Here is a 24928-nt window from a genome sequence, read left to right on the forward strand (position 1 = left end):
CATGACATATATGTCATGCATTGCATGTTATCACTAGTCAAGTATGTTCTTCATACAGTCATGTTATGCCATACCAAGTTTGGTATCGATATCAATATCGAAACAGCCAGGAGAGCTACCAAGTTGTAGGTGGCTAGATAGATAGATAGATAGATAGATAGATAGATAGATAGATAGATAGATAGATAGATAGATAGATAGATAGATAGATAGATACGCCCAAAGTCGCCGATGTTCGCTATGAAATGCTTCGCATTAGAAATTGTCAATACCCGTTTAAGGGCACGTGCTTTGTCTGCCTTGCTGCATGCTGTTGTGATGAGAACCGGGGAGCAAGCGGCAGAAGGTATAGACAGTTATTGTTTAGCGTTAGCGTGGTAGCGTAGGTTAAGAGAATGGCGTTACCATGCAGCAAACGTTCGTTGTGGGAAGCGTCTTATAAATTAGCGGAATTGCGTTTACGTAGTTTACGTGGCCTAGCTGAGATGGTGGCGCCACCTGTTATATGGTTAATAAGTTAAACAGTGAAAATGGAAAGAAAACGAGGATGTTTGCCTATGCCACCACACGAAGCATTGTTGGAAGTTTATTTTAGTGATAATAAAAAAATATGAACCACGCACCAAATGCGAAAACATCTACGTGGCCAATTCGTTTACATCGATCTTGTAGTTTTGCATAGGCGCGTTCGAATTGGGAAGCTATCTCAAAAACTACGCCAACTTATTCGTAATACTCAGTCATCGAAGCTAACTGAAGGCAAGCAAAGCCACTTTGAGCAGTCGTTTTCTGCGAACAAGGTGAATCTTTCAACAACTACGCCAAAATCACTTCGAAGCGGGCGTCCGAGAGCGCCGCCATGTTTACGTACACTACGTACACCTGCTACCACGGTAACGTGAACTCTGAAAAATACCGCGCCAACGCCTCCTCTAGAAAGATGCCTGAGGAATGGCTCGCGCTCCCGGCGGAGTTGGCCTGCCTTCAGTTTTAAACAAGCTCCGCGCGGTGGCGCTCGCGACCGACACTAACATCACGGCGGCGGACGGAACCAGCTAAGCGTTTTTCATTTGGGCCCATAGGGGCACGTCAGTCGAGAGTTGTTCGAGACCTGCAACTGTACACCACTGTGTCAGAGGCTATGCAAAGTGTTGCATTGTGTCACCATCCACCACAGGTGACGCTAGCGACCCAGAACATTTCAAAATGAAGGAGGGAAAGGGTGTGGCAGCTGTTTTTCTTCTCATGCCTCAGGCATCTTTCTAGAAGAGGTGTTGACCGCACGTACGGGAAGCGGTACGGCTGACGTACGTAACTGCGCATGCGGACTTCGATTCCGGTATCACGGTACATCCGGAAACCCGGTAAGCCCGGTATACTATTACTCTCTAATGAAAGTCGATGTCGCATACCCAGCCCAGTTTAACTTTATTGTAACTTTCTGCAACAGGTGTCTTTAGTGCGACACCGCTTTAGTGCTAAGTTGAAGCCACAGCTACCTACTAGATAATGACATCCGCTGAGAGCTGCAACGACAGAATCATTACGTCTACGCAGTCTCAGTGTTTGGATAGCCCAATGAGAAAATGTGGGTTACCTGATTCGGCCGATATTGTCGCCTTTCACTATGTTCATGCTCTTTTCCATTTTGCACAAATATTTTGCAGCGTAGCTCCTTGTAACTGCGTTCGCGGGATTTCTTCGTGTCCATCAAAAGAAACATCCCACAAAATAATTGAATGAAATGAATAAAGCGGTTTCCGAACGGCGGATTTGAACTGGGCCCCTGGCGCTCGGAGTGCCAGTGTTTTGTTATTCCCGACTACGCACCAGCCAGCACCAGTGCTTCCGAGAACGGCACACACACACACACACACACACACACACACACACATATATATATATATATATATATATATAAGTCAAGTAGATCCTCCAAGAGAACGGTAACAACGGAAGTGTTTAATTCGACAGTTTCGGCCAGAGTCTGGCCTTCATCAGGAGTCATGGTACATTCTGTTTGCGCTCACATTTATAGTATTTTGGGTAAAAAATGAGAGGGAAGGAACGAGAAAAAAAAAAAAAAAAAAAAAACAGAAAGAAAGAAAGAGTTTGAAAAACGAGAGAGGAAAGGATATCCAGAAAGTTCCAGGTTCCACTGTGCTTCGCGAGTGGCGTCGTCAGTGTGTATTTTCTTAGTATTGCGTTCAGTGCAGTTTGGTGGCGGTCCCTTTATTGTAGACGGGGCCTGGCTAAGGTAAGGGCTTGCGTGTCGCGAAAAATGCTTTTTTTATTATTATTTTTTATTTTTTATTTTTTAAAGACCGTCACTAATTCGGCGTCGGGGACAGCGTTCCGAGGCTCCAGGAAGTCGGCGCGGGAGAAAATGTTTCTTAAGGCGCTGTCTGTCGTTTTGAATGCTATTTTGCTCTGCGAATCCGCGTTCGCGTTCGGGGCGTTTAGTTGTGTATGTGGATGTCGGGCTTTGTTGCCAAAATCGGGGAAGGGTTGCCAAAAGGCGAGAAGGGGCGTTTGAAGTGATTGCATTTTGTTCTGGGAATCCACGTTCGGGGCTTTTAGTTGTGCATGCGGTGACCCTTCGACAAGTCGGGCTTACAACTATTGTTCGGTTATTCAGAGAAATAGAAATAGACGACAGTGGTTCACTGAAACACGCAAAGATATTTGTAGTTGTCCAGTCCTCGTCGCCGCCACAGTGCCGCGAAATCTTGAACTGTTATGATTACAATTATAAACTTACATATACACACATACACCCCCATACATATGCGCATATGCATAAGTACATATACACATATAAATGCATATGTATATATTATAGTGCTTTGATTGCTGCAAGTGTACCCGGACTTTCATTTATGCCTTTTTCGAGGGTGTTAAATCGGTGTATGAGGTATGATTCACGTTGTTCACGTTCCCGGTTTGATTTAAATCCTGTTTCTAAAAGTGTGACTGACAATTTGTCGAAGGAGTGGCCGGGAAGGTTAAGGTGTTTTGATAGAGGTAGATTCGGCGCTGATTTCGCGTGGGCTCTGTGATTATTGAAACGAATCCTAAAGGGTGTTTCCGTTTGTCCGATGTATTGCATGCCGCACACGTTGCATTCAAGTAGATATACCACATTAGGGGAATCGCATGTTAGATTTCCTCGTATGTTAATTGAAAAGTTGGATTGTGTGCTGCTTGCCTTGCTTGTATCTCGCATCGCTTTGCATACAAAACATCGAGGCTTCAGACAAGGTCGGCATGAACTGTCGGAAGTTGAAGTATTGATTTGGGAGTTTACAAGTGTGTCTTTGAGGTTGCGTGTTCGTCGGTAAACGACGCCAGGAGCCGATGGGAATGCACGTTTTAGACGTTCACTTTGTTCCAGTATGTTGTAATGTCGTTTAAGGATTTTGTTAACGTTGGGGAAATTCGTGCTGTATGTTAAACATAGGTGTGTCTGTTGCAGGTTGTGTTGTGGTGGCCGCTTCATCAGAAGGTCATCACGCTGAAGTTTTCTAGCTTTTTGAATAGCGTCATCAATTACATGTGGAGGATATTTCTGTTTTTCGAGCACGAGTTTAAGCTTTTGTGAGCTCGCGTGGAAGTCAGTGTCTTTTGAGCAAATTCGCTTAAAACGGTGGGCCTGGCCGTATGGAATGCTGTTTTTACAATGGCGTGGATGATCACTTTGGTAATGGAGGTACTGTTGTCGATCTGTTGGTTTGCGGTAGAGGGTTGTGGAAAGTTTATCATCTTCTATTATTATGGTAACGTCAAGGAAATTTACGGTTACTTGTGAGTAGGTGTGTGTGAAGTGTATGTTTGGATGCACAGTATTGTAAGTATCGATAAAGTTTAGCAGTTCATCCTCGCTGTGAGTCCAAATAAGAAAAATATCGTCAATGTACCGCCTGTATAGGAGTGGTTTCAAGGGAGTTTGGGACAAAAATTCGGTTTCTAGTTCTCCCATAAAAATGTTAGCATAGTTTGGTGCGAGTTTGGTACCCATGGCGGTGCCGCTGATTTGTCGAAAGTACTCTTGGTTGAACTCGAATGAGTTCAGTTCTAATACAAGTCTTGTGAGGCTTGCGATGGCAGAGAAATCTGGGGTGTCAGGTTGTCTATGGTTTGTGTATGTGTTTTTTAATGCCGCTATGCCATCATCGTGGGGAATATTTGTATAAAGTGAAGACACATCAAGGGTAACTAAGTATGAGTGTTTCGGAATGCGCAGGTCTGCAATATCTCGAAGAAAATGTGAGGTGTCTTTTACGTACGACCCGAGAGTGCACGGAATGTGGCCTATTAATTTGTCTACGTACCCTGATATGGGCTCGGTTACTGTGTCTATACCTGAAATGATTGGTCGGCCTGGATTACCGGGTTTATGAATTTTTGGGAGTATGTAGAAGCGCCCTGGACGAGGGTGTACTGGCCGCATTAATTTGTGCTCACTGCGTGTTATTCTTCCCTCGTCCAACAGCTTCTTCAGTTCTGTTGCTACAATACGCGTGTATTTCTCTGTCGGGTCCCCTGGGAGGCGTTCGTAGAATTTTAAGTCGTTTAGTTGACGGTATGCTTCTTGTAGGTAGTCGGTTGTATTTAGGACTACAATTGCCCCTCCTTTGTCAGCGGGCTTTATTATTATATCAGTCCTAGATGTTAGGTTTTGCATACTCTTTTTCTCGGATTTTGTCATGTTTTCCCGCTTTCCCTTCTGTCTGTGATACTCCTGTAATATATCTTTCTGGACCGCGTTAATATATAAGTCCAGACACTTGTCTCGATGACTATTTGGTGTCCAATCGCTTGTTTGGTGGCGGGGAGTCTTTGGAATGTTAGACGGCTTGTCCAAGAAATATTCGTGCAGCCTCAATTTTCTAGCGAAGTTGTCGAGGTCTCGGAGTAAGTGAAACTCATCGAAAGATTTTCTAGTTGGGCAGAAGTTTAGTCCTTTAGATAATAGTTTTACTTCATCAGTTGACAAACTCGTGTCTGATAGGTTTATAATCGCAGCGTCGTAGTGAGTGTTGATAGGTGTTTTCTTGTTTGTGCCGTGAGTTTCCTCGTGGGTGAATGTGTTGTAGTCATACAGTGTAGCGTCTGGTAGTGTGGGGTTGGAAACATTGACCGCATGCACAACTAAAAGCCCCGAACGTGGATTCCCAGAACAAAATGCAATCACTTCAAACGCCCCTTCTCGCCTTTTGGCAACCCTTCCCCGATTTTGGCAACAAAGCCCGACATCCACATACACAACTAAACGCCCCGAACGCGGTTTCCCAGTACAAAATAGCAATCACTTCAAACGTCCTTTCTCGCAGTTTGGAAACCCTTCCCGCATTTCGACAACAAAGCCCGACATATAGAAGGGCCACCCCATACACAATTAAAAACCCCCAAACGCGGATTCGCAGAGCAAAATAGCATTCAAAACGACAGACAGCGCCTTAAGAAACATTTTCTCCCGCGCCGACTTCCTGGAGCCTCGGAACGCTGTCCCCGACGCCGAATTAGTGACGGTCTTTAAAAAATAAAAAATAAAAAATAATAATAAAAAAAGCATTTTTCGCGACACGCAAGCCCTTACCTTAGCCAGGCCCCGTCTACAATAAAGGGACCGCCACCAAACTGCACTGAACGCAATACTAAGAAAATACACACTGACGACGCCACTCGCGAAGCACAGTGGAACCTGGAACTTTCTGGATATCCTTTCCTCTCTCGTTTTTCAAACTCTTTCTTTCTTTCTGTTTTTTTTTTTTTTTTTTTTTTTCTCGTTCCTTCCCTCTCATTTTTTACCCAAAATACTATAAATGTGAGCGCAAACAGAATGTACCATGACTCCTGATGAAGGCCAGACTCTGGCCGAAACTGTCGAATTAAACACTTCCGTTGTTACCGTTCTCTTGGAGGATCTACTTGACTTATTGCAACGCTACGGCCATTTTCGCCACCATGCCTGCCTATATATATATATATATATATAATTATATATTATGAAGTCTTGGTTTGGATTACCTTTTATTAGGCCCGAGGAACCGGCAGCCGACAGCTACGATGAATGAGCCAAGATGATGATGCTACGCGACAACGATGAGGATGCATGAGCCACACATAATAATGATGATAATGTACCGGTGAAGAGGATGCGTATACTAAGTGCCCACATCAATTCCCCCCACGTGAAAGCGGCCAGCCTGGCCGCGGCAAGTCAAGGGGACAAAGAACATCGCATGAAGGGCTTCATACGGGAGACATGGACGACCTCTGTAGTTCGATAACGGCGATCTGCTGTGGCTACAAGTGGCGTCACGCGATAATTCACGGGTGAAGTCTCTTCAAGAACTGTGTACGGCCTGATAAACCGAGGCTGAAATTTGTCACACAAACCACGTGTGCGAACAGGCGTCAAAAGGAGCACTTCGTCTCTAGGTTTCAAGGATACATCACGATGCGATTCATCATAAACTAGCTTTCTGTCTTGCTGGCGGGCTTCAGTGTTTATACAAGCTCGTTGGCGGCACTGTGCGAGTCGTGAAACGTATTCCTCTGAAGAGGATGGAGATGAATTCGCTTGGCAGGTAAAGAAGGAGACGTCCAGGAAAGAAGTAGGGGAGCGTCCATAAACTAGGTAAAATGGCGAGTAGCTGGTTGTTCGCTGAATGGCCGTACTGTAGGCGAAAGTGACGAATGGTAGAACAACATCCCAGTTTTTGTGGTCTGGTTGAATATTGGCGGCGATTATGTCAGCAAGAGCGCGGTGGAATCACTCAGTGAGGCCGTTAGTCTGGGGATGATAACTAGAGGCAGTCTTGTGAGTTGTGCCGGAGGCCTGAAGAAGTTCGTTCACTAGTTGTGAAAGAAAGGCCCTTCCACGGTCACTGAGCAACACACGTGGAGCACCATGACGCAGTATAATGGCTCGCAGGATAAAATCGGCAATTTCAGAAGCTGAACCAGTAGTAACGGATGCCGTCTCGGCGTAGCGCGTCAAATCGTCAATGGCTGTTACTATCCACCGGTATCCAGCAGCACTGACTGGGAGGGGGCCATAAAGAGCGACGCCTACAACTTCAAATGGTGTGGCTGGGCACGGAAGAGGCTGTGTGTACCGGCGGGAGCAGATGTTGGTAGTTTTCTACATTGGCAGGTAGTGCAGGACCCGACGTACCGAGCTACACTAGTGGTAATGCCTGGCCAATAAAACCGACTTCGAAGGCGATCGTAGGTTTTATGGTAACCAAGGTGACCAGCAGTCGGATGGTCATGAAGTGCCCTGAGGACTTTGGACCGAAGCGATTGGGGTAGAACGGGAACCCAGCGCTGACTGTCAGGATGGTAAATTTTGCGGTACAGCACCGAGTTGTCCAGCTTAAATTGCGAGAGTTGGCGACGGACCCTTGCAAAAGGTGGACGGGAACTGGCAGTGAGGTAGCCTATAATACGTCGATAGTATGGGTCAGCCAACTGTCGAGAAGGAAAATCGTGCGGGTCGTCCGAAGGCAGCTGGTCCATAGAGGCGAGAGAGGAAACCGCTGTAGACGTGGACTCCGAGGGCGTGTTGTGCAAATTGATGGCGGAAACCCCGAGTGGAGTCGCTGGTAGTGGGCAGCGAGAAAGAGCATCGGCGTCACTATGCTTCCTGCCACACTTGTACACGATCTCAAAATCATATTCTTGGAGGCGTATAATCCAGCGTCCGAGGCGTCCCGACAAGTTCTTGAGTGTCGAAAGCCAACATAAAGCATGGTGGTCGGTCACAATGGTGAAATGGCGGCCATGCAGATATGGACGAAATTTCTGTACTGACCAAACGATGGCGAGGCACTCCTGCTCGGTGATCGTGTAGTTCCTCTCGGCTGCGGAGAGGACGCGGCTGGCGTATGCAACGACTCGCTCTCGCGAAGAGTTGTCGCGTTGCAGGAGCACGGCTCCTAAACCGCGGCCGCTAGCGTCTGTGTGCAGGAAGGTCGGTGCATCATCGTGAAAATGAGCAAGTATAGGGTCGGTCGTGAGGGCACTCTTCAACCTGTCGAAAGCCGATTCACATTCCTGAGACCACTGAAAGGGCATACCGGAAGCAAGTAGCTTATGAAGTGGTGCGGCTGTGGAGGCAAAGTTTTGTATGAATCGCCGAAAGTAGGAGGCGAGACCAAGGAAACTTCGCAAATCTTTTGGTTTGTCAGGGTGAGGGAAGCGAAGCACTGCAGCAGTTTTATCAGGGTCTGGACGAATTCCGTCCTTGCTCACAACATGACCGAGTACCTTGATAGATCTGCTGGCGAAATGGCACTTCTTGGTGTTAATTTGGAGACCAGCGCCCGCAAGACAAGTCAGGACCTCGTCCAAGCGTTGCAGATGTTGAGGAAACGTCGATGAAAAGACAACAATGTCATCGAGGTAACATAGGCAAGTCTTCCATTTCAGGCCACGCAGCACGGTATCAATCATGCGCTCAAAAGTTGCGGGCGCATTGCATAGACCGAATGGCATAACATTGAATTCGTATAGGCCGTCCGGTGTTGCAAACGCAGTTTTTTCTTTATCATCTTCGTGCATGGGGATTTGCAAATAGCCGGAACGCAAGTCGAGGCTCGAAGAGTTTTCAGCACCCTGTAAGGAATCTAGGGCGTCGTCGACGCGTGGCATGGGGTATACGTCCTTTCTAGTGATCTTATTAAGTGCTCGGTAATCGACACAAGATCTTACGGAACCGACTTTTTAACGTACCAGAACGATGGGCGACGACCAAAGACTGGTTGAGGGTCGGATTATCTCCCGTTGGAGCATATCGTCTACGTTTTCTTCAATGATTTTTCGATCAGCTAGGCAGACGCGGTACGGACGGCGGTGCACAATGGACGTTCCGTCGGTCTGAATACAATATGCTGTAGCAGTTGTCTGGCCCAGGGTGGATGAATAAACGTCAAAGGAATTTGCATGCTTTTCCAACAAATCAAGCAGCTGCTGCTTCTGTGAGTCATTGAAGTCTTTGTTGATGGCTGCCGTAAGGGCTGAGGAAGCAGCATGATCTGCAGGATGGCCTCTAGAGGAGACAGGGGTAAGAGGCACAACGCACACTGGCTGCAGATCGGCAACGCAGGCGACAGTAGTGCCCCGTGGCAGTAAAATTTTATCTTGTGTGGTGTTGGTAGCAGCGAGGACAGTTGATCTATTGTTGAAGCGAGACACACCTGATGCCAGAGCTATGCCTTTATTAAGGCAACACGGTGACGGAGTGACCAAAATGTCACAGAGTCGACGTCGTTGGACAAGACTGTCACTAATTGATGTTCGTTTGGTGGTAACTCAATGTCTACTGCAGCGATGAGTCGAAGTGGCCTGTAGGTTTCGTCGTTGAGCAAGTGGTCCGTGTCAGTAAGATGGACGACACGTTGTGCACAGCAAATAGCCGCAGAAGCAGAGGAAAGAAAGTCCCAGCCTAAATTGAGTTCATGGGAGCATGGGGATAGCAGAGCAAATTCTATATAATGAAGAATTTTGTCGATTAGTACACGGGCAGTACAGAGAGCGGAAGGGCGAATCATTGTTCCCTGGGCTGTAACCAGTGTCGGTCCATTATAAGGCGTGGTGACTTCTCGAAGACGGGCACACAAATCAGCACGAATAACAGAAAACGCAGCCCCAGTGTCCACCAAAGCATCAACGCCCACTCCTTCAACTGTGACCGCAATCATATTGTAGGGGCACGCTGGAGCAATTGGGGTCCTGTGTTTGAATGCAGTTTGACCTCCAAAAACTGCATCGCTTAGTTTTCCGGACGCCGATCAGAAGTAAGGTAAGCAGGCTGAAGAGGAGAAGAAGAGCGCCGGTAAGGCGACGGTGAACGGCGTCTGGTAATCGTTGACTACTGCGCAGTTCAACCGATGCTGGCGGAGATGGAGACCGACGTGGCGGTGACGAATAACGGCGACCCTGGTACAAGGCTCCTGCGGTATAGTCCCGTTCGCGTATGTCATACCCTCGGCGCTCGTCTTGCTGGCCCTTGCGGCAAAAGCGTGCAATGTGACCACGATAGCCGCATTAATAGCACGTAGGCCGAGTCGATCGATGAGGAGGGTAGTAGCTTGCGCTAACTGCACCAGGAGAGAGAGAAGTCAGAGGGACAGGTGACGGCTCACGCGGTGGTGATGAAAAGCTCGTGGGAAAGCTTGTGGGAGGTGCGGCAGCAACCAACGCCTACGTTCGTGGCGGGGACGTCGAGCTGACGGTGCCTGGTGGTGCGGCGGCGGTGTGCGGGAACGATGGTAGAGTACGAGAGACGATGGGCTGCAGGTTGGCCATGTGGGTCATGGACGTGAGCTCTTCCCTGATGACATCCTGCAATGATATTGAAGAGGACTGAATGGGACACACTGAAGGTAGTGTGAATCCCATTGATTCTAATTCTTCACGTATAATCGCCCTTATCGTGTCTCGCAGGTTTGGATCAGTCGTAATACGGGCCGCGTCACTGTCTGATTGTAGGCGCATAGACTCAAGTTCTTCGAGGCGCTGCCAGGTTGTCGCAACGTCAGCAACGGTAGCCGGATTCTGGATTGCCAGGGCATTGAATGCGACGGGTGCAATCCCCTTAAGAAGCTGGCGCACCTTGTCTGATTCTGTCATTGGTGTGTATACCCGGCGGCAAAGTGAAAGAACATCCTCGATGTAGGATGTGTACGACTCCCCGATGTGCTGTTTCCGAGTCGCGAGAGCTTTCTTTGCGAGAGCTGAACGAACAGCCGGTGTGCCAAAGACATGGCGAAGCTGATCTTTGAAGGCTGACCAGTCGGGGATGTCGATGAAGTGGTTGAGGAACCACGTCTTCGCGACACCCGTGAGGTAGAATGACACGTGAGCGAGTTTGTAGGTGTTATCCCACCGGTTAACAGCGCCGACACGTTTGAAATCGTCCAGCCATTCTTCCACATCTTCCCCGCGCATACCAGCGAAGGGATGGGGCTCACGCTGGAGGCTGTTAATGACGTGAAAAGGCGTGGCACGCAGTGGCGGAGTGGGAACGGCTGCAGCACCGACCTCTTCTTGGTGCGACATAATTCCGGACACCTGGCCCAAGCGGCGACCTTAGCGTAGCTTCAGGGGGTAGAGTGGTCGAGAGGATGGCGGGGGATCTAACAGCACTCTCCACCACGTATGAAGTCCTGGTTTGGATTACCTTTTATTAGGCCCGAGGAACCGGTAGCCGACAGCTACGATGAATGAGCCAAGATGATGATGCTACGCGACAACGATGAGTATGCATGAGCCACACATGATAATGATGATAATGTACCGGTGAAGAGGATGAGTATACTAAATGCCCACAATATATATATTGCCGAGAGCTTTTCCTCCTCTCTACATCAGCTATGTCTCGCCGTGACGCAAAGGAATAAAGTGTATACTCATAGGGTTGTTCTTCCGTGTTTTTACACAATATTAATGAAATCTAACAGACAATATTTGCCAAGGAAAGTATACGGGAAGTTATTGGACCGAATAGTAAGGTGAGTGTGAAGAAAGAAAAGTGGGTGAAAAGATAAGTTGCCATGGGCAGGAACGGCAAGTTATCTTTTCACCCACTTCACCTTACATTCACCTTACAATTTGGCCTAATAACTTCTCCTATACTTTCCTTTATAATATTTAAAGAAGACATCGACCATCTGATATGTCATTGCCCTCGATTTGCCTCTGAAAGACAGAAGCTTTCGGACGCATTGCGACAATTGGACGATCGGCCACTCTCTGTGCAGATGCTACTGGAACACCGTCATCGCCTTTCGTCGGCTCAAAAAGCAGTCAAAGCTGTCTTGTGCTTTTTGAGGACTACAGGCCTTTGTGACCACCTTTAACTTTTGTGTAGTGCCACCGCTGCATACGCGCCAGCCGATTGATTCACAATCCTCCTTTTTTTTCTATCTCTCTTTCTTCTCTTTCCTCTCTCTCTCTCATCTTTATGCCCCCTTCCTATACCCCCAGCGTAGGGTAGCAAACCGGGCATGTGCCTGGTTAACCTCCCTGCCTTCCCTCTTGTTGTTTACTCCCCCCCCCCATTGTCTTTTAGATTTTATTATTATATACACTCAAGGCAAACGCAGTATTCAAACTACGCGCGCTAGTTCATGCGCCCCCCAAGAGATCAGCAGCTTGATGATCAAACAAGAAAAGGCCGTGATGGCGCGCGCCTCCTAAGCACGAAATTTTTATGAAAAAAAGTGGGACACCGCTTGAGGGGTTCTCGGAGATAGATTCCTTTTTGCTGATCACCTGTTAGAGACGCCGCTACATATTCCTTAACTTTCCGGGCACAAGTTCGCCCCAATAAGCAGTTATTCCTACACCATTCGGATTGTACGTAACAATTCTGGTGGAGGAGCCGGGTAATGATCCCAAACCCACTTGGACTTCGAGGAAGCAGTCCGGAACCACGAGCAGTCGAACCAACTGAGCTCCCGCCAGTTTATCAGCGCTCCAGCCGTCGTCTACGTGGTGAGCCGCCGGAATTTCCCCCTCCACCAGAGCCCAGAGTGTCTCCAGCTGTCTCCGGTGAGAGTACCGAAATGTCGTCTCCAATCGCTGCCGCACACGCCGTTTCGTCTCCAGTCGCTGCCGCGCACGTCGTTGTCGATGAGCCACGGATGCTGGACCCTTTTTATGGTGATCCTCATGAAGACTCCGAGGATTGGCTGGAGGCTTTTGAGCGCGTCGCCAACTGCAACGGATGGACCGAAGAACGGAAGCTGCGCCGAGTTTATGTCGCATTGCAGGACAGCGCTCGAACGTGGTTTGAAAACCATGAAGGTACCATTCGATCGAGGGATGATTTCCGACGGGAGCTACTGGCCACATACCCGAGTACAGACCGCAACTAAAGAGCTGATGCAGCCTTGCAAGCAAGAAACCAGCGCAACAATGAAAGCATCGCAATGTATGTGGAAGACATGTGCCGGTTATTCCGCCGGTCTGATCAAAATATGAGCGAGGACAAGAAACTTCGGCACCTGATGCGTGGGGTGAAGCAGGAGATTTTTGCTGGTTTGCTCCGATGTCCCTCACGGAACGTCACTGAATTTCGCACCGAGGCGACAGCGGTTGAAAAGACTCTGCAACAGCGAGCGAGGCACTACAATCGAGATGTTAACGTCGCATCCGTAGACGCGGTCTTCGGGAATGGCATCGACGTATTACGAGAGCTCATTCGATCGGTGATTCGAGAAGAGCTCCAGAAGCTAAACGGCAACCCCTCAACGGTCTCGTCATTAGCGGAAGTTGTTCTGGAGGAGATGAGACAGGCAGTCCGTGAGCAGCAGCCACAAACCCAGCCCGTTCAAGCGTCGGTTCCAATGCAGCCCGCAGTCTCGTACGCCGAGGTATTGAAAAGCGCCCCTGTACCTCATTTCGTCGCTCCTGGGCCTCCTTTCGCCGCCCCTGGACCTTATTTTGCCGCAGCAAGCACGCATCTGCTGAAACCTTGATTTACGCCGTCCTCAGCCGAGACTAGGATCCGAAAAACTGATATATGGCGTACTCCTGATCGAATTCCGCTTTGTTATCACTGCAGCGAAGCTGGCCATCTTTACCGGATGTGTGAATATCGCCGAGCTGAACTTCCGGGTTTTTTCGTAAACGCTGCCTGTCCACGGAATGGGGAGCGACATTTTGAAATCGAGGAGTACTTGTTAACGCGTCAAGGTGCTAACTCCTCGCAGCAGCATCAGTCTCGATCGACAGCGCCACCGAGGTGTGGGTCACCAAGTCCACGCCCATCTTCAAACTCTCCGAGGCGACTTCTCTAAAGCCCGCTTCGGGAAAACTAGAATCGGCGACCTGGGGAGGTAAGGCCGCTACCGACGCAAGAAAACAACCTCCAGTGCTGATTTCAAAATGTGATGATGGACACGGGACTACGTGCGGAAATGGTAAAGTCGCTACTGATTTGTCGGTAAATATAGACGGATACGAAACGAACGCTTTGGTAGACACAGATGCAGACTATTCCGTCATAAGCAGGGCACTTGCCAGAACGCTGAAAAAGTGTTGACTCCTTGGATAGGACCACAAGTTCGAACCGCCGGGGGACACCTTATCGATCCGGCAGGCATGTGTACCTCTAGAGTCGGGATACGCGGCTTCACCTACGTTGCCAGCTTCATTGTCCTGTCGGAGTGTTCAAGAGATATAATTATCGGAATGGACTTCTTGCAGGCCAATGGCGCAGTGATAAACTTGCAGGAAACGTGCGTCTCGTTCTCGATGACACACGCCATCGCGACATTCGTGAGTGAAAAACGATTCGATGCGCTCCAGATTGCAGGTGATGATGTAACAGTACCTGCAAGATCCATCATCGTTGTCACCGTAAAAAGCAATGTGTACAACGACTATGAAGGAATGGCAGAAAGCAGTACTGGGCTATTACTCGAGAAAGCGATCTGTGCAGCAAGAGGTATTGTACGACTGCGTGATGGGTGTACGAATGTCTTCCTGACAAATTTCCGAAATGAGGTGCAGCACCTTGCGAAGGCAACTGTTGTTGGTCACTTGCACGATTACGTTCCGATTACGGATTTGAATTCTTCCGAGGCTGCACCACTGCACCCTGACGGTATAGATTCCATACTCGCATCTATCCACATCGAAGCAGCCCTATCTCTGTAAAAATCAAGAGCCTTAAACGGGAGTATGCCTCATGTTTTTCCACGTCATCGAAAGTGCAAAGAACATCTATCATCAAACACCGCATCATAATCGATCAATCTGTTAGACCTATTTGCCAGCACCCGTACCGAGTGTCACCAAAAGAGAGAGAAGTCATCAGAGGCCAATTTGAATGAATGCTCAGGGATGACGTAATTCAACCGTCGGCCAGCCCATGGGCCTCACCTGTAGTACTGGTAAAGAAAAAGGACCAGACCTTGCGCTTCTGCATTGACTACCGAAAAATGAACGTCGTCACAAAGCGGGATCTCTATCCCCTTCCAATGATCGATGACACCCTTGACAGACTACGAGACGCGAAATTCTCCTCTCTAGACCTCAAGAGCGGATTCTGGCAGATAGAGGTGTACAAACGAGATCGCGAGAAAAATGCTTTCGTGACCCCAGATGGGTTATATGAGTTCAAGGTACTCCCATTTGGCTTGTGTTCCGCACCCGCCACATTTCAGCAGATGATGGATACTGTGCTGTCCGGGTTAAAATGGCAGTTCTGCCTTGTTTATCTCGATGACGTCGTGATCTTTTCGGCCATCAGCATGTGGAACGACTACGAACTGTGCTTGAAGCGATCAGTTCAGCAGGGCTGATGATAAAACCCCAAAAGTGCCATTTTGATTTCATGAACTACTTTTCCTGGGTCATGTGGTTAGCTCTGAGGGCATTCGACCTGACCCTGAAAAGACAGCAGCTGTAGAAAAGTTTCCTAGACTGACAGATAAAAGGGCTGTGAGACGATTGTTAGGACTTTGTGCCTATTACAGAATATTCATTAAAGATTTTTCTAAGCTTGCGGAGCCACTAACCCGACTGACGAAAGAAGGCACGCCTTTCACCTGGACAAGCGAGCAAGAAGAGGCGTTCAATGAGCTACGCCAGTGACTCCTACACCACCCCGTCCTGGCACATTTCCACGAAGAAGCCGAAACAGAGATTCACACGGACGCAAGCAATTTGGGACTAGGCGCCGTCTTTGTGCAGCTGCAAAACGGAGACAAAATAGTGGTCGCATATGCTAGTCGCACTCTTTCGAGAGCTGAAATAAATTATTCGGTGACGGAAAAAGAATGTCTGGTGGTAATATGGGCTATACAGAAATTCCGACCGTACTTATATGGTAGACCATTTCGAGCAGTGAGCGACCATCACTCGTTAGCTGGCTCCAGGCCTAAAGGAACCTTCTGGGCGCCTTGCTAGATGGAGCCTCAGGCTGCAAGAATACGACATAACAGTCGTATACAAGTCGGGTCGCAAGCACAGCGATGCTGATTGCCTGTAACACGCACATATGAAATCTGCACCTGTGGACGATGGAGACGACCTTCCGTTTCTTGGGGCCGTCAGCACCGCAGACATGACTGAATATCAGCGATCTGACGCGGAGTTGCTTAAACTGATCAAACATCTGGAGGGGCAACCCGTGCATGTTCGTCGAGTTTTTGTCCGGAGATTGTCCTCGTACCTCATGAGAAACAACGTTTTATACAAGAGAAACTTCGATCACAGCAAGGAGAAATTCCTACTCGTCGTTCCTTCGGCCTTCTGACCCGAAATTCTGGAAGCCTGCCACAATGACCCAGCAGCAGGACATCTCGGAGTGAGTATAGCATTGGCTCGCATCCACACCAAGTACTACTGGCCAAAGTTACTGAATGCTGTGCGGCATTATGTAAGGGCATGTAGAGATTGCCAGAGACGTAAAACGCCTTCATTGAAACCTGCAGGATTTCTCCAACCAATCGAACCATCTGAGTCTCCGTTTGAACAAGTAGGAATGGATCTACTTGGTCCATTTCCTACGTCATCAATGGGCAACCGATGCATAGTAGTGGCGACAGACTACTTAACCCAGTATGCCGAGACAGCCTCTCTCACCAGGGGCACGGCTATAGAAGTAGCTGAATTTTTCGTCACTAACATTTTACTACGGCATGGTGCCCCAAAGGTGGTTATCACGGATCGAGGAACTGCATTCACAGCCAATCTGACGCAGTCCATTATGAAACTTACCCACACGAGTCATAGGAAAACAAAGGCTTACCACCCCCAAACGAATAGGCTAACCGAGCGACTCAACAGAACTCTAACCGATATGTTGTCCGTTTACGTTGACTTGGAGTACCGTACGTGGGACAAGATACTGCTGTACGCCACTTTCGCTTACAATACTGCTGTGCAGGAGACTACTAAAGTGACGCCATTCCAGCTAGTCTATGGTCACGTAGTTACCACACCATCAGATGCAATGCTGCCTGTAGGCGACAATACAGAGCACAAGCCTGACATCAGCGAATGCATTCAGCGAGCCGAAGAAACACGGCAGTTGGCGCGACATCACATAAACACATAAAACAACAACAACGCGTGGATGCTAACCATTACAACCTTCGTCGGAGAGAAGTCGACTACGCACCAGGCGACCTAGTTTGGATTTGGACTCCAATGCGGACGCCTGGCCTTTGCGAAAAGCTCATGCGCCGCTATTTCGGCCCTTACCGAGTCTTTCGTCGCGTCAGCTCCTTGAACTACGAGGTGTCACCGGAAAAACAAGTGAGCTCATCAAGATGCAGAAGGAGCACAGAAATCGTGCATGTAGTCAGAATGAAGCCATACTATGACAGGCAATGAACATCGAACTATACACACCCGAATATGAAGAATACCTATTTCTTCAATGGAAACCACGCATTCAGACTATCTCAGCAACACTGCTTTTACGCATCGGGACGATGCGTTTTTGGAGGAGGAATAATGACGCAAGGCAAACGCAGTATTCAAACTACACGCGCTAGTTCGTGCGCCCCCCAAGAGATCAGCGGCTTGATGATCAAACAAGAAAAAGCCATGACGGCGCGCGCCTCCTCAGCACGGGATTTTGATGAAAAAGAAGTGGGGCACCGCTCGAGGGTTTCTCGGAGATTGATCCCTTTTTGCTGATCGCCTGTTAGAGATGCCGCTACATTTTCCTTTACTTTTCGGGCACAAGTTCGCCCCAATAAATAGTTATTCGTACACCATTTGGATTGTACATCACAATATATATATATATATATATATATATATATATATATATATATATATATATATATATATATATATATATATATATATGTGTGTGTGTGTGTGTGTGTGTGTGTGTGTGTGTGTGTGTGTGTGTGTGTGTGTGTGTGTGTGTGTGTGTGTAAAGAAACATCATGCAGAGGTGAGTAAACCTTGCCCAACCTGAAATTTGAGGGCTTCGGGATAGCTGCGTTCCGTTCATAGGTAAATAATTGATGACGGAGATTTAGGCCAGCGCAGATGACAGCATGCGTTCTTCATGGCAGTCAAGGCAGCACGCAGGCTGACACTCTTGAACAGAGCAGGTAGACCACGCGCACCACCACTTCGCAACACGTGGTGCTATCTCTGGATAGCTGGTGCGCGTGGTTCCCACACCTTACAGTCCCATTAGTTTTCTCAAATGCTCTTTAACTTTTTTAAGATAACCTACGGTCCCTCCGTTTACTTGAAAGGGTCGCAGTATATCTCTAATTGTGTGTTCATTGATACTTTGGGTTTAACGTCCCAAGACCACCATATAATTATGAAAGACACCGTAGTGGAGGGCTCCGGAAATTTTGACACCTGGGGTTTTTTAACGTGCACCCATATTTGAGCACACAGGCCTACAGCATTTTCGCCTTCTTTGAAAATGCAACTGCCGCAGCTAGGATTCAATCTCACGACCTGTGGGTCAGAAGCTGACTACCTTAGCCACTGGACCGCGGCTTGGTGTTAACTGTTCGTATGCTAGAGTGGAAGCTAAGGTGACAGTTTTTGTGAAAATGTGCGTCTCGCAGAAAAATATCACCATTAGGAACAGAAAGTCATTTCAAAGAGCATCATTAACCTCTTATTTGCGTCAAGTTCACAGTTTTTATCTGCTTCTTTCGCAGTGTGACCAACAAAATTCTGAATTTATTTTTTTCTTTAACTGTGCAGCCTAAAGCTGGGTGTTTGTCACTCTAGTGTATCACAACTACACTTCATGACATTTCATCATTGGGGGCCAGGATCAAAGCTATATTCTGTTATTTATAGCAGCCGACAGCGCAGTAAGGTGGCATTGTTAGAAAACTGGGGTGTTTCATTGAACGTGTGCCCACAAGCAATCTTCACCGACATAAAGCCAGCTGGAATGCTCCTCCTCTAGCTTACATCCTAGCTATGATTTCCTCTTTTTTCGCGTTGAGAATCCGACCATAATCATATTCGCACACATGCTCGTGTTAAGTATTTTGCATTGTATTAAATATCACTACCAGGCAATGACAACTTCACGTACAAGGATTGAAATATTTACAGATGAGGGGAACGCAGAAAGGGACAGTACGCAACAGAGTGAGGACCACAGCAAAGAGAACATTGTGTCTGTACATTGAAAACTGTTTATTTAGGAATCTTAGATACTATCGCATGTACCCCTTTTAGAGCTAAATCTGCCAGCTCATCTCATCTCCGCTTCAGCCGCATCCATCGTCAGCATTGGAGAGCATTTACTAGTGAGTGGAACACTGCCTGCGCGGGTGCACTTTGCTAACGTGAACACATTTAGACATTCTTTTTCCCGGTTACAATAACCGAGTGGAATATTATGATTTAACTGACATCTTAACCCTCATTATTATTGAATTGTTTTATAGTGTCATTCCAGATATATTGACTTTATTTCTGTAATATTGTGTTTTGTTTCCCTATTTTATAAATTTTTCCAAACGCGTTTACTATTGTACCACGTTTAAAAACCCTCCTTGCTTGGACTACGTATGTGCAGTACTGAATAAATAAATAAATGTATATTATCAATTTACACCATTTCAATCTTTAGACTGTTATTTCAATGGTGATGCAGAAGGCAGAAACCTGTCGAGATTGTGTTCATATGGCTGACATCGCAACAAAACCCCTCCTACGGGCTCCTGTGGAACTTAACACTAATCTGTTAGCAATGTTACATACATGAAGGAAGCTATCTCGAAGCAAAAGTAACAATAGCTCTACTTATCTTCTTGAAGCCTTTCTTCCTTCCAGTCTTAATCAGCAGATATAGTGATGATGCACCTTCACCTTTTTGAAGTAACCCTGTAATGCTAGAGAATAATACATTTAGGTGCGAAAGCAGCCAGGCCAGAAAGGTTCAAGGCAGAAATTTTTGTGACTGATTAGGATGATTAAGGGGCAGCAATAGGAAAGTGGCAGCAATAGCAAAGCGTCATGAAATCAAGCAATACAATGCGTTGGATCAACTCAGAACTGAACATCATTTGTGCTCTGTGGTACAAATTGAACAAACGTTGAAGACATTAGCTATTTCTTACTTCTAAGGAACAACTTATTGCTCTCCCACAGTAATGTACCTTGTCTTCTAAATTCTCGAACATTCATTGTAAACACAATCATTGGATGGGTTCTTTGCTTCGTTGGTAGAGCAGAGTCCCATGGCATTGGCCACGCAGCAGCAGATGATTTCTCCCCGTTAGCAAAAAAAAACAAACAAAAAAAGTGTACTCGGTAAACTCATATCATTGCAATTGCCTCCACCACCTCGAGCTCTTCCTGCTGCTCCACCTATGTGCCCTTGAAGCAGGCCTGGACAAAGATATTTTGAAGTTGTATTACTATACGGTACATTACACTGCCCTACTGAAACGTTCCGTAAGATGCGGAGACCTCACATACGGAATTATTGGAATATGGAAGACGTATAATGCGGACTCCGCATAAGACGTATGATGCGGACTCCGCATCTTATGGAAAGACGTATCATGCGGAAATTACTGAAATGTGTGTATTTTACGTCTGAATCTAGTGCAAAGCAATATGTGTAAATTGAATAGACGTCCACATCTTGAGTACTTGCAATACTGTGTACAAATCACAATATTTCTTAAATGTGCATGATGAGGGATTGAATCATCGGCATCTTACTAATTGTCGTGATGCGGAAGCAAAATTACCTTTTAAATAAAATACATTACAAAACTACTAAACATGCTAGCGATCATAAATGGTGGTTACATTGCAACACATTAATGCAGTGTTCTATGCAAGACTTAAAGAACTTATAAAGTTATTATTATCAATAGAGAAGCATTAATATACACATCAGCCCTGCTACAATCAATATGTTTTTTTATTTGTCTGTATGCTCCAGCTGTGAATAGTGACATTGCAGTGTTGATCGTACACAAATGAGGTGACTGCACCGGAAATTCACGAGCTCCACCTAAGCCACAGGATGATGGCACAATGTAACAGCAATTTTAGAACGAAATGTTTAATCATAGCACTGTGAAAGTGTGGCGCTGTGTTTATCTCATGAATGTCTTGTGGAGATCGGCGAAATGATGCTTGAGGCTCCGGCACCACTGTAAATTTCAAAGGTCACTGCGATAGAACTTATGTGTCCTTCATAGGCACCTGGAAATGAAAATAATTGGCACAAATAATGTCAGAGACACATGTTAGCACAATAGTTTACATGCACAAGAAATATAACACACAGAATGAAACTGAAAATTTAGGGCACACAATCCTTCATGTTATGCATATGTGAATAATAGAAGGAATGAGTGTATAAATTAGTTCTGCCACATCAAAAAAACAGCATGCTTATCACAGTGAAAATAACTAGGTTGTGACGATTTTCAATGGTAGAGATAATCGATTAATATGTCCTTAAGAAATTATGATTTAAACGCTTCCTGCACAGTAAAACTTTAGGAACTGCAAGTGAAAGCTCTCAATGTTCATTTAATAGTGTGTGCATGTACATCTGCTGCCTTTATACTATACAGTTTGTGCACAAAATTGGCATCTTGAACAATTTTGAGAGTTAAACCTATGCAACTTATGAAGGTTAAAATCACCATGAAAGCAAGCAGGACCAGGCAGGTGCCATTAAATATCTGTGCAAGCCAGAAAACTATAACCGAACTGCACACATATAGGGGAGCAAGAGTAACAGAAATTCGGCTGCTGACCCGCATGTCGCGGTATCAAACCCCGGCTCCATTTCCGATGGAGGCAGAAATGCTGTAGGCACGTGTGCTCAGATTTGGGTGTACGTTAAAGAACCCCAAGTGGTCGAAGTTTCCAGTGCCCTCCACTACGGCGTCTCTCACAATCATATAGTGGTTTTCGGACATGAAATCCCACATATAAATCAAGAATAACAGAAATAAACTGCCAACAGAAAAGTTGGGTGCATGTGCTATCTGTAAGTGCTTACACCTTACTACATACAGCATGCTCATTCCATTTTAAATACCGATATTGAAAATAACTGCTGTATTAGGAATGTAAAAGGTAAGGTAGAACTGAACGACTCTACAAAAAGTTACCCTATTATGACATCACGTTTTCTTATAACAAAATTGACTAAGACTCTCAAATATCATTATGCAAGGAAAAAATCTTCAAAAGAACAATCAAGTTTGAAGTCATAATTATTTATATGGCTACTATGACTATAACCAAGAAATCGGCCTCAACATGGCTAATGTTAGTTTTTAAGGCCTATGTTCACTAGACAATGAACTATACCACAAAAAGCACAGCGTTCAGGCAAAGCACCACACAAAAATGAAAGCAGTCCTTTTTGTTATTTATTTATTTATTTATTTATTTACAATACTGCCAGTCTCTTACGAGACCAAAGCAGGAGGGCATGAGAATCAAAATAAAATGAATGCTAAGTACTTTCTTACAGGCGGCATACAGAACTGTAGTTATTTAAAAATTAGTAATAATAATCCTAGTTACATAGAAACATTAGACATAGGTATTTATGCACTCCAAATATTCACACTTCGGAAGCAGCAAACTAAATCTTTGCTGCATAAAAAAAAATCAATACAGTTTTATACAGAGAAGGCATTGTGTAAACTTATACATCCAAATAAATACTACTGGAAAACAATATTGGAGGTCATGGTTGAAGAAAGCCGTTGTCTCAAAGTATACTCTCAATTTTTGAAGTGAATTCTGCCAGTGATGTTACGTTAGTAATGGAGGGATCTAACCTATTCCATTCGCTGATTGACAGGGGGAAAAAGGATTGCTTGAAACAGTCGTTGTTGGAAGAGTATTCTTTGATAGTGTATGCATGTTTATGTCGTAGTGTTCGTGATTCTGCCAAAGATATGTACCTGGATGCATCGATCCGGCTGTGGTTATGCAGAATGTGGTGTAAAAATTTGAGACGCGCGATTTTTGCTCTTGTTGCAAGAGTGGGTAGACCGGAGGTTTCTAAAAGGTGTGTGGGTGAGTCGGTGCGTTTGTACTTATTATGTATAAACCTAATGGCCTTCCTTTGAACCCGTTCAACTTTTGCTATATTAGTAACACCTTGCGGGAACCACACAGTGTTAGCGTACTCCAAGATTGGTCGCACGAATGTGGTGTAAGTTAGGAGCCTAGTATCTGTCGGCGCGAAGGGTAAACGCCTTCGTAGAAAAAACAGTTTACGCAAAGCCGATGCTGTAACATTGTTAATGTGCGCATCCCATCTCAATTCGGAAGTCAAGGTGACGCCAAGATACTTCTGCTGCGTAACTCTTTGTAAAGGTACGCCGTTAATTGTATAGGTAAAGTCGGAGGGTTCTTTTTTCCTGGTTACCGTCATGCAAACTGTTTTTGTTAGGTTAATTAACATTTGCCACTGCTCACACCAGTGAGCAATCTTACTCAATGAATTATTTAAAGATAAATGATCATCCGAACTGTTAATTGATCTATAAATAATGCAGTCGTCTGCGAAAAGTTTAATTTTGCAGTCTATGTTATCAGTGATGTCATTTATGTAAATTAGAAATAATAATGGCCCTAGGACGGAGCCTTGGGGAACACCTGACTTAACTGGGGCTGTCCACGACGATACTCCTTCGAAAACCACGAACTGTGACCGGTTATTACCTACAATGCCTTTAAAATGGTGTTTTTACCTCTACTTTCCGCTTTTTATCTAAGTAACTGGTGTGAAACAAGTTAGCTGAAAATGCACTGTGCCTCCAAAATCTGTTGGTTGAATCTAAATTTTTAAAAAATGGTGAAGCTTGCACTAAATTAGGCTCCACAAGCCTTGGAACAGTGAGACTACATGACTCTTAGTACTACTTTAGTTACTTGTGTTTTGTTTCTGGGCCTAAGCATAAAGACAAGGGCTTAACTGAATTGCTGCTAAAAAACTAATGCTTTCAAAATTGCCCGAGCGTCAAAGGATGCTCAGCCATTTGTTGTTTTTTGCACTGGGCTAGTCTACACCAAACATACAAACCATACTGCCTGGTGACCATCACAGATGTATAGTTTAAAAAATGATGGTAATTTACTGTTCTGAAAATAGTTATTTGCAGAAATGTTTTGAAGAGAAAAGAGTAGTGGTCACGTGGGTACCTTCAGAATTTCGCAGAATGTCGTGCGGGTGATATTTTTGAGAAAAATTTCAAAGTACCGCTTTTTCTTGCCATATCAAATTTGATCTACATATTAAGTAAAGATGCTTCTTAAAGTATTTGAAGTCAAGTAACATTGATGCAATTTTGCTGCTACATAGGCTTTGAAGAACTCAGCCAAACTGTTTATCGTTTGCATTTCTTGTATGGCACTACTGCATTTTGTATGAATATTTGAACCACAAATACTCACTGCACAGAAGTTATATTTTACAAAAAAAAATAATTTTAGGTCCAGATTACAAATATCACTATATAATTGTTTTTGTCCACATTGAGATGCAATTTGAGCTGTGTGTTTGTCTAATTGAAAGTTACTTTTATATGTAAGTTGACAGCAATTAAACAGTTCTTGTTATATGGCAAGTGTTATCATTACAATTTTTGTTTAAATGAGGAAAATGATTTTTGAAGTCTCCTATTGAGGGCCATGGGGAACTTCGGAACGGAAGCTGTCGTACATCAAATGCAGAAAACAGCCATCATAAGAAAACTTCAAAAATTCATTTCTACTTTAAGACAAAGTGTAATCATATAACTTGCCATATAAATAGAACTGCTTCCTTGCTTTTGATGTGGCGAAAAAATTGCACTAATATTACTGAGCTTCATGCACTACACACGATCACCTTTACTTAATACCAAGACCGAATTTGGTGTAGAAGAGGCAGTGTTTTTGAAACACTTTACTTTTTACA

Source organism: Rhipicephalus microplus, chromosome 7, assembly GCF_043290135.1.
Source record: "Rhipicephalus microplus isolate Deutch F79 chromosome 7, USDA_Rmic, whole genome shotgun sequence".
Taxonomy (NCBI): domain Eukaryota; kingdom Metazoa; phylum Arthropoda; class Arachnida; order Ixodida; family Ixodidae; genus Rhipicephalus; species Rhipicephalus microplus.